This window comes from Onychomys torridus, chromosome 6, assembly GCF_903995425.1.
Source record: "Onychomys torridus chromosome 6, mOncTor1.1, whole genome shotgun sequence".
Lineage (NCBI taxonomy): Eukaryota > Metazoa > Chordata > Mammalia > Rodentia > Cricetidae > Onychomys > Onychomys torridus.
Window position 1 is genome coordinate 51,725,018 of NC_050448.1, and position 10,791 is coordinate 51,735,808.

Sequence of the window (10,791 nt, forward strand, 5' to 3'; positions counted from 1 at the left end):
TGCTTGAAGTGGAAAATTTATTAATTGATGTTATTGAACCTGCAATACTAAGCATGCAGAATTTTAAATAGGAATTGCAAATACAATCAGCATTTTTCTGTATTCTTCATATGATTGCAATTTTAATCAAAATTTGCACATGTGAGTCTACACTGAACTAGCTGCTCAACTTTTTTTTCTCCAAAAAGACAGCATGATTACTTGAAAGAGGAAGTACCAGATAAAGTGTATAATTAGGGATCTGTTAGTGTTCTGGCATTCAATAAGCATATTCTTTAAAATAAACAAAGCCAGTCATATCAAGAAAAATCTGGCAGTACTTGTTGCCTGTGATAAAATTGGAATTTAAAAGTGAAAAGTAGCATTTAAAAAATATGCATGTATCAATTTGTGTTTCACAAATGTCTAAGAGTTAAAGCCATTTCTTGTGAGCTTGGTACAAGAGAAATTGTAAGCAATGTTACATATAGGCATTTGAAAGGTTTGCACAGCTCAAAATGCTTGGTGTTAATGTCACAAAGTGTCCATTATTTGAATGATTTTGTTTTGTTGGTTTTGTTTTTGGAGACAGGGTTTCTCTGTGTAGCTTTGCACCTTTCCTGGAACTTAGTAGCACAGGCTGACCTTGAACTCACAGAGATAGACCTGGCTCTGCCTCCTGAGTACTGGGATTAAAGGTGTGCACCACCACTGCCTGGCTATTTGAATGATTTTAAATTCAGGATGGACTAATGAATTTCATGACATCTAAAATTGTGAGTGCTTTTTTTTTTCAGAAAATGGTAATTGCAAACCCTTATCATCATCAGAAAATATTTCCTCTCACATAAAATGCTATTCAAGAATACTTGTTTCCTACAATACATTATAATATGGCTGGAATATATATAAAATTGTACAATGCATGGTTTAAATAAAGAAGTTATAAATATTTTTAAAAATTAATTACAAATTTACAAATTACTTTGAAAGTTATTTTAGTAGTGTGTAGTTGACTTGTTATAATTTTAATAAAAATATTAATTTTCAGTTCTAAAGTATGAATACCAATAGATGAACTTAATTTCAATAGTGTGTAAGAGCTGGATCCTCATGGCACATGTAAGGCTAGTATTTAGTAAGAATTTTGATTCCACTGTCAGCAGTTCCAAATCTGAGATCATAGCAACTTACTTCATTTAAACTAGAAATGGTAAAATTTAGGACTTTAAAAAAATCCAAATTATCAAATTAATTAACACATTAAAAAACAGACCTTACATAAACAGAAGCTCACAGCAGATTTTTCAGTAACTTTTGAGAACAACCTTTTTTTAAGATGTGAATATTTGAAACTGAATTCAATAATAATATATGGATTACATAATAGTTAATGACAATTTCTAAGTTTAAAATCTGTGTAAATTACTGCTTGGAGTTGTGCTGTAGAACATGTTTGTGATATGTACAAGGCTGGATATCATATGAACACCTTCCAATCATCTATATCAGTTCAACACATCCTGTGATCAGTTTCCATAGATGGAAGGAGAATGTAAAACTTGTGGAGTCCTTGGGCTTGTGATCGTTGACGTAAGAAACAGGTAGGTACACAGGTAGTAACTCTCAAGAGGTTTTAAATGCTGAAAAAAATTACGTGGACATGCCTCAGAGCTGAACTGTGAGTGGGCGCACCATGCAGGTGCTTAGGACCATTGCTGCCACCTCTCCTGCTGTCATTGTGATATACGATCACTGCTGCAGCCACATCATTCTGCCCCAGTTCTGCTGCCCTGTGGATGTACTGCTCCTAAAACCAGGTGTGTGGTTCTCCTGAGGCTCACTCTCTAAGACTGCTAATGCCAGGCTGTATTCATAGCTCCCCTGATTCTGTATCTTAGCTGCTTTCTGTGGCTTTCCCTTTCTTGAAGACGGAGGATTGTGCTCATACCAATAATGGTATCATCCCTTTATTCCAAGCACAATTGTCCTGGAGTAACTGAGATGTCCTCTCACCAGGCCTGAGCAAAAAATGGTTGCAGAGACATCTTTAGTTGATCAAAACTTGTGATTTTAAAAGTTCAGGAAAACTGAGGCAGTACTGAATGGATTTCATCTTCTGGAGACAGCAAGCAGCTATATCTTTATGTAGCTGCCTCAAAACAACCAGAGCCATCATTAAGGTTCGTCCAATTCCCTGTTTGACTGACAATTATTTTCTCAGTGTGTAGCCATGGAACCAATCAATAGTTTAACATCAGTTAAATACTAAGTAAAATTTCCCATCCTCAATATTATTATTTTTTTCTCATTTAGGGAAATATAAGCATCAGAATGGGTGTTTGTGATAGAGGGTTCTTAACATTAGCATTGATTTTAACAGTGTGTAACTGTTAAATATCTTGGAATTAGTTTCTCTCCTCTGTCTTGAACCAATCATTGCTTAAAAGTCAGTGTGACAGACTGGCCTTTATCCATTATCCAGAACATAGCAAGAGAAATAGTGGAAATTGCATCTACTCCATTTTTCAGAAGTTAGAGTTAACCAATGGTCTACAATGAATATCTGAGGTTATGTCATGGCAGTTCTGCAATTTTGTAGCTTATTTATATACTTAGCATTGAGTTTGCTTCAAACTCCCAAACAGAATTTTTTTTTTTTTTAATTTTGTAGTCTATATATTTTTTTTTGTTCTTATTTTCAGGAGTTCTCATAGTCTTTCCCTTTTAAAGAATCTGACCCTGTCTTTCTGTGTCTCTGTCTGCCTCTCCTCCCCTACTTTCTGTCTGTCTGTCTTTCTCTCTCTGTCTCGTGTGTGTGTGAGTGTGCATGCGTGCGTGCGTGAGCGCGTGTGTGCGTGTGTGTGCGCATGCGTGGGTGCGTGTGTGTGTGCGTGTGCGTGTGCGTGTGTGTGTGTGTGTCTGTGTGTGTGTTTTTCAAAAAATGAGCTGGATTCTGATTTTCTTTTTACATTATGAGTCCCGGGACTCAATCTCAAACATTACTTTTTGACAAATGGGTAAAGATGCATCGAGTCATCTCATCTTCTTAGTTAACATTTAATAAGTTTACCGAATTTCATCTTCAATTTATTTTACACATTGAAGAATGGATTCGGTTTATGTTAGGTGAGTGAATGTGCATTTTTTAAGATAATGGGATCATTTTCACACTAATTCACAATTAACTTGTTGAAAATTATCTTTTCTTATGTCCTTGCCATCTTTTAGTGCAAAAACAAATGCATGGATGACAGTATCAGGAGAAAATATTTGGAAGCATCGCTGCTAAAATCTGCATCTCTTCATTTACCATTTTGACTCTTTCCTCTTCCTCTGTGGCACATGCAAACTATGTAAGTGTTAGAATACACCAGCTTGTTTCACACAGCTTGCTTCATTTGTGGTGGAGCACATTTATCCAGGCAGGGATTTAGCTTGCAGAATATTGTTTGCTTATCCGTTCACAGGCTCATAAATTGTACTCCAAGTTTGGTCATGACACCAGACTTGTTCTAAATGCCACTTCTCATTTCACCATCTCACACTGTGGCACAAATGAAGCAGTTTGGATTTTTGCACCTGTCATACTTTTTAAAATCAGAGTCTAGTTAATGAGCAGAAACTTCAAACAAAGAAGATTGCAAAATTCACAGACAGATTGTTCAGCTGCTGCTTCTCTATACACCTGTTAGTTTTACTATTTAAATAATATCTACTTTTTCAGGCTACTCAGAAAAGAAGCAGGCTTCAGCATCTGTGGCATCAACTTGCACTTCTCATCATTGTTAAAGAGGAGGGGAACTGATTCCTAATTGACTTTTGATTTAATTATAGGGCATTATGCATAGAAAATCCAATAACATGGGTCTTATAACTGTTCTGTATCAAGCCTTAAAAGTTAGCTCAGTTTATAATAAAAGTGTATTATGGGGTTGGGGATTTAGCTCAGAGGTAGAGCGCTTCCCTAGCAAGCACAAGGCCCTGGGTTCAATCCTCAGGTAAAATAAATAAATACATAACTAACTAACTAACTAAATAAATAAATAAATAAAAGTATATTATGACTAATCAACATGCATTTTTATTATTTTCTAATTTGTATTACAAAAAAAAGTTATGAAAGGAATTAAAAAATCTGATGAAATACATTAGTGAGGAAAAAGTAGCTGATTTTACCTTTAAAACTTTATTTAATATGCATAATAATTTTATAAATACATATATTCACTATGTCATTAGGTTTCTAAATCTTTTATGAAATTTAACTAGGGTTGTCTTCATTTTTATCCTGTGAGGTAGATCCTATTAGGAGCTATGTATTACGAATGAAGAGCCTAAGGCACCGAGTGGTTGCGGTACTCCAGAGGATACAGAACTAGTATGGGAAGTATTTGGGTACAGAACTCATGGAGCTCAAGATTTCCTCCTTTTCTTTTAATCCTTGATATTTCAATCATCCGTATCTTCCACAAATAGCACACTCCTCCATTTTATTAACTTGAATTCCTGAAGGGGGGAAAATAAAAGAAAGAAATTCTCTGTTTACTATAATTTTTTAAAAACTGCAAATTGTCGAAATTATTTTCTTGGAGCAAAACTTTTTTAGATTTAATGGTAACATTGGTGAAGCAATCAATGGCAAGATTCTATGTAGGACTTTGTGGATGAACTCCCACTATTGCTCCGAAGAACGTCGAGGGACTAGAAGGTGTATTCTCTCTAGACATCAATCTGCTTGACAACAGTTGCTGGCTTTTGTGTCTATAAATACACGAATGAAGAATGTCATATGAAAGCTGAGAGTTAGTTTCACACAGAGCATGTTAAGATTCTTGGTAAAAAAACAAATGAACAGGATTGATTTTCAAATACAAAGTGGGAAAGCTGAGCTGTCTAGCCCTGCTCACACAGTAAGGCACATCTGAGTTCAGAGTTTATTAACAGCGACACTGGTTTACGTGACACTTTTATTTACAGACAGGTGGCTATTTGGGATTCTAAAAAGTAAATTATAGTTCCATTGTTCTTCTACTGAATTATGAGCCTGGGAATCATTCAACATTATTAGAGTTTTTTCACTCAGAAGTTGATTGTGTGTTCTCTTTCGTGTGCTAATGAAGTGAGGGATTTCTTGCTTCTGTGGTATAACGTGAATGCTATTTTGAGAATTCATTTTTTTTTTCAGGTAGATTGAATAATCCATTGTTAATTTTCATCAGAAACCTTTTAATAGAAAGATAATGTTATTGACACAAAAATGCAGGGGACTATTACAGTTACTTAACTCACTCTCAGACTTTAGAAACCCAATTAAGTTATTTTGTGACTAATTTAATTCAAGTGGTTATAAGAAGGAAAAAAATGAAATAAACTTTAGAATTGGGAATGTAAAGAGATGTCTGTCCTTAAGCATACAAGTAAGAATAGGTATTATCTGCAATAAAATGTGATCATTGTTTTTGGTTTTTTGCTCCATACATATAATTTCTATTCATTATACATACCAACCACAGATTCCCCTGTCCTCCCTCCTCCTGTCCCCCAGCCCTCCCCCGAACCCACCCCTCATTCCCACCTTCTCCAAGGCAAGATCACACATTGGGAGTCAGCAGAGCCTGGTACACTCAGTTGAGGCAGGTTCAAGCCCCTCCTCCCTGTACAAAGGCTACACAAAGTGTCCCACCATAGGTGCTAGGCTCCTATGCACTGGGGATGGGTCCCATTTCCACTGCCTGGGGCCCCCAATATAGTTCAAGCTAAACAACTGTTTCATTTATCCAGAGGGCCTAGTCCAGTATTAGGGGTCTCTTCAGCTATTGGTCCACAGTTCATGTGTCTCCACTGGTTTGGCTAGTTGTCTCTGTACTTTTTCCAATCATAGTCTCAATCTCTTGCTCATAGAATCCCTCCTCTCTCTCACCGATTGGACTCCTGGAGCTCTGCCTGCGACCTGGCCATGAATCTTTGCATCTGCTTCCTTCAGTCACTGGATGAAGGTTCTATAATGACAGCTCTCTTTCCTTGTTCTCCCACTTGTTTGATATAATTTAACAGAATCAATGCTGGTTTGAAAATAATGCAGTGGAAGCACTTTCTGTTGTTCATACCTTTCTATGCTCATTTGTGACTATGTTATAAATATGAGAACTTTGTCTAATTTTGCTGTGGATATTGCTCTGTGTAAATGAAGTTCTGATTGGCTAGTGGCCAGGCAGGAAGTATAGGCGGGACAAGAGAGAGGAGAATTCTGGGAAGTAGAAGGCTGGAGGCCAGCCGCCACCATGAGAAGCAACATGTAAAGATACTGGTAAGCCACAAGCCATGTGGCAAAGTATTGACTAACAGAAATGGGTTAATTTAAGATAGGAAAAGTAGATAACAAGTAGCCTGCCATGGCTATACAGTTTGTAAGCAATGTAAGTTTCTGTGTGCTTTCTTGGTTGGGTCTGAGCTACTGTGAGACTGGCGGGTAAGAGAGATTTGTCCTGACTGGGCCAGGCAGGAAAACTCTAACTACAAATGGCACCCAACGTGTTGGCAAGAGTTTCCACCTAAAACCTGACAAAAAAAGATTCCAAAATAAAACTAAAAACAGCTTCCTAATTGTCTCTCTCAAGTTAGCGGCAGCCTGCCAGTTTGAGCTACTATGGCCAGTTCCTGGCATATATGTCTGACCTGCAGTGCAGCGGGAATGAGGAATCTACAAGCAGCACTTTACTCTGCTGCATATTGGATTTAGCCTTGGCTATTTTAAAAAAAATAAGTTTCTGGGCTATGCGCTACTTTGATAGAACTGCTTCTGATAGTTGATGGTACACATGGCTCCAGACCCAGAGCTGGTGGTAAACTGTACCACCACCATGTTGGGAAGCTAAGGTGGGCAGAGCCAGCAGCCACAGTGGAAGTAGTAAGAAAAACTATGCCCAAATTCCCAGCTGGCTTTGGAGATGGAATTGGCTCACTCCTTCTCTAAACCCAGGCATATTGTGAAAAGAAAAGGTTAAGAGATTCTTGTGTCCCAAATCAGAAGAGCCCTCTGGTGTGGGACAGAGAAAAACCAATATTTTTATTTAAAGCAGAATGATTATAAATGTGATCTCTTTCTAAAGAAGAAAAAGGGATATGATATAGATATAATATAATAGGATGAAAGGGTAGATTAATGAACTTACTTTTAAAGAACAACAACTTGTTGAAAATGTCTTACATTGGTATAGATTTTAGTCTATTGATACAAACTTAAAGTTAATTTTGTTATATTGTATATATATTTCTACTCTCATTTGAGGTATTATGTTTATGCAACTCATTTAAATTGTAATGGATAATTAAGAAATACAGATCAATTAGTATTCTGTGATAGTCAAACTTATAGTCATGTTAAGTTTTCTAGGTATACATAGAGATATTTCAGACAGATAGGTAATCTTCAAATACTTCAAAGACCTTCAGAATATGGCATTTAAAATATTTTTAAAATTTAGACTTTCTGGACAGTGAGACATGTCTGCTCCTGGCAACACCAATTTTCTTCAGAGACGAGGATGGGCATTGAAGACACTTCATATCTTGTCTTTACCTTGGCAAAAATAGCCATTTGGACAAGAAACTGTTCTTGCCTCCTGGACTGCTTGATCGACTGGACATACAGGACCCATAGAAAGGTGACCACTAAACTTTGCTTGACAAAATGGTCCTTCAGGTTCCTGCTTCACAGAGGAAACTGCCAGACATTCTACAGGACACTGAGAGAAGTGACTGAGAGACTCTAGCCCTGTGGGCTGAAGACAAATGCCCCAACTTTACAAAGGAACATTAGGTGACTGTCCAGGCTGCCAGCTGTCTCTGTCTACTCTTACAAGACTCATGAAAAATGCTTGCATCCTTCTCCCAGTTCTCAGGTAATATTATATCCTTCTGAGGTCTTTGATGTGGTTAAAGACTAGATAGTTATAATTTTCTCAGTTATGATAAAGAACAAGTTAGATATAAAACCTTAGACTCACAAATATGATAGATAGGATATCTTCTTTAATATTATAACTGTAATTCTTGCTTGATAATTGTTTTGATATATGTAATTTTACTATGTAAAAGTTAAATCCTTCCTTTAAAAAAAAAAAAAAGAAAAAGGGGAAGTGCTGTAGATATTGCTCTGTGTAAATAAAGTTCTGATTGGCCAGTGGCCAGGCAGGAAGTATAGGTGGGACAAGAGAGGAGAATTCTGGGAAGTAGAAGGCTGGGGAGAGACACCGCCAGCCACCACCATGAGAAGCAACATGTAAAGACATTGGTAAGCCACAAGCCATGTGGCAAAGTATTGACTAACAGAAATGGGTTAATTTAAGATAGGAAAAGTAGATAACAAGTAGCCTGCCATGGCTATACAGTTTGTAAGCAATATAAGTTTCTGTGTACTTTCTTGGTTGGGTCTGGGCTACTGTGGGACTTGTGGGTAAGAGAGATTTGTCCTGACTGGGCCAGGCAGGAAAACTCTAACTACATAATTAATTCATTTCACTGTGATGCGATACTGTTGTTGCCAGAATTTGATAGAGTTTCTTTGTGGTTGCTAGGTTTCTCAGGAGGAGTTCAGATATACTCCTGAGTTTCTAGTTTCATTAATGAAAAGATTCAAGAATATACTCAAACAGAAGCTCAAGGACAATTTGATGAGAATTAAAAAAGAAGAAGGATGAGGAGGAGAAGGAGGAAGAGGATGAGGAGGAGGAGGAGGAGAAGGAGGAAGAGGATGAGGAGGAGGAGGAGAAGGAGGAAGAGGAGGAGGAGAGGAGGAGGAAAAGGAGGAGGAGGAAGAGGAGGAGGAGGAAGAGGAGGAGGAGGAAGAGGAAGAATTCAGCACAGGCAAGCTACATATCTCTGCAGGTGCTTAGAGAAGAATTTAGAGATAAGAAGGGAATCTAGGTACCAGCAGGAGGACCACCACATTTTGGGGGTGTGGGAGAGTGATAAACAAGAAGGAAATCTTGAGTACAAAAATTACCATATGTAATTTCAGTCAGCATCTGAAATTGAGAGAAAAGAAAGAATTCTGAGTTTGAAGTGGGGCCAGATACAGCCAAAATTCATGGCTTATGGGCTTTTAGAGATTACAAAGTGGGGGTAGAGTTGGAATTCTGGAAAATAAAAGTGTCTTATTAAAGAAACACTGGTTGATATATTGTACACCCCAATAAACTTATCTGGGGGTCAGAAAACAGAACAGCCACTATATTAAACATAGAGGTTAGGCAGTGGTAGCACTTGCCTTTAATCCTAGCATGCCAGGGGCAGAGATCTGTCCAGATCTCTGTGAGTTCCAAGTCACCCAGGAAACAGCCAGGCTTGGTGACACACACCTTTAATCCCAGGAATTAATGGCCAGAAGCAGGAAGGTATATAAGGTGTGAGGACCAGGAACTAGAGTCTTTTTAAGCTTTTAGCTTTTAGCAGCAGTTCAGCTGAGATCCATTAGGATGCAGACACAGAGGCTTCCAGTTTGAGGAAACAAAATCAGCTGAGGAATTGGTGAGGTGAGTTTGACTGTGACTTGTTCTGCTTCTCTGATCTTTCAGCATTCACCCCAATACCTGGCTCTAGGTTTGTGTTTATTAATAAGACTTTTGAAGATTCGTGTTATATCTGGTGCCCATGTTCACTTCAAGCCCTAGAGTCAACCAGTTAACTGTGTCTGGGGCATGTGGGGAGTTTTGTGCTTTAAAAGAAGAGCCCTTTGATATTGGCCTGGTCAGCAACCCACAATGCCACTACCTATTGCCATGCAGAGCAGCTTGGCAAAGAGGGGCATCCTCAAACATCTGGAGCCCGTACCAGAGGAAAAGATTGTGGCTGAGGACTATGACAATGATCCTGTCGACTATGAGGCCACCCAGTTAGAGGGTCTGCCACTGAGCTGGTACAAAGTATGTGACACTTCTTGTGGACTCCCTTACTACTGGAATGTGGAGACAGACCTCGTGTTGTGGCCACATGTCACTACATGACCCCAACTTTGTCATTACCAAATCCACTAAGAAACTCAGGATGAGTAGTACAGATGCTGAGGAGAAGTTGGACCAGAATCATGAGAAGTTGGACAGAAACCATGAGAAGTCTGACCTGGATCCAGAGCAGAGTTATGACAAAGAAGACAGAGAGAGATATCGGGACAGGAAATGACATTGAGGCTGGGGGCATGACAAGGCAGACTGGGAAGAAGGCAAAGACTGGCACCACCATTGTAGAGAAGAGCTGGCTCCTTACCCCAAGTACAAGAAGGCAGTGAGCTGGAAAGATGAAGAATTAGACCCCATGGACTCCAGCTCATACTCAGATGCATCCTGGGGCACGTAGTCAACAGGACTACCCAAGAAGAATGACGCCAAAGTCAAGCATAGACACAACAGCCGCTGGGCCCCTCTTCCAGCAGTGCTCATACCCTTTCCGAGGTGCTGTGCTCCACGGCAGCGCTGAGGCCTCCCAAACCAAATAGCAAGACTGAACCTTTGTCCCTGTAGCTTTGGCACTTTGCCTTTCTTATTGTGCACCCCAATAAACTTATCTGGGGGTCAGAGAACAGAACAGCCACTATATTAAACATAGAGGTTAGGCAGTGGTAGCACACGCCTTTAATCCAAGCATTCCAGAGGCAGAGATCCATCTGGATCTCTGTGAGTACAATGCCACACTGGAAACAGCCAGGCATAGTGAGATATGCCTTTGACACACATATTTAATCCCAGGAAGTGATGGCAGGAAGCAGAAAGGTATATAAGGCATGGGGGCCAGGAACTAGAGTCTTTTAAAGCT

The 10,791-nt window shown here is 38.9% G+C and overlaps 1 pseudogene; it reads left to right on the forward strand.

Annotated features, from left to right (window-relative positions):
* The first annotated feature begins 9,662 nt into the window (after window positions 1-9,662).
* Window positions 9,663-10,483, forward strand: LOC118585212 (annotated as a pseudogene).
* Window positions 10,484-10,791: the final 308 nt, after the last annotated feature.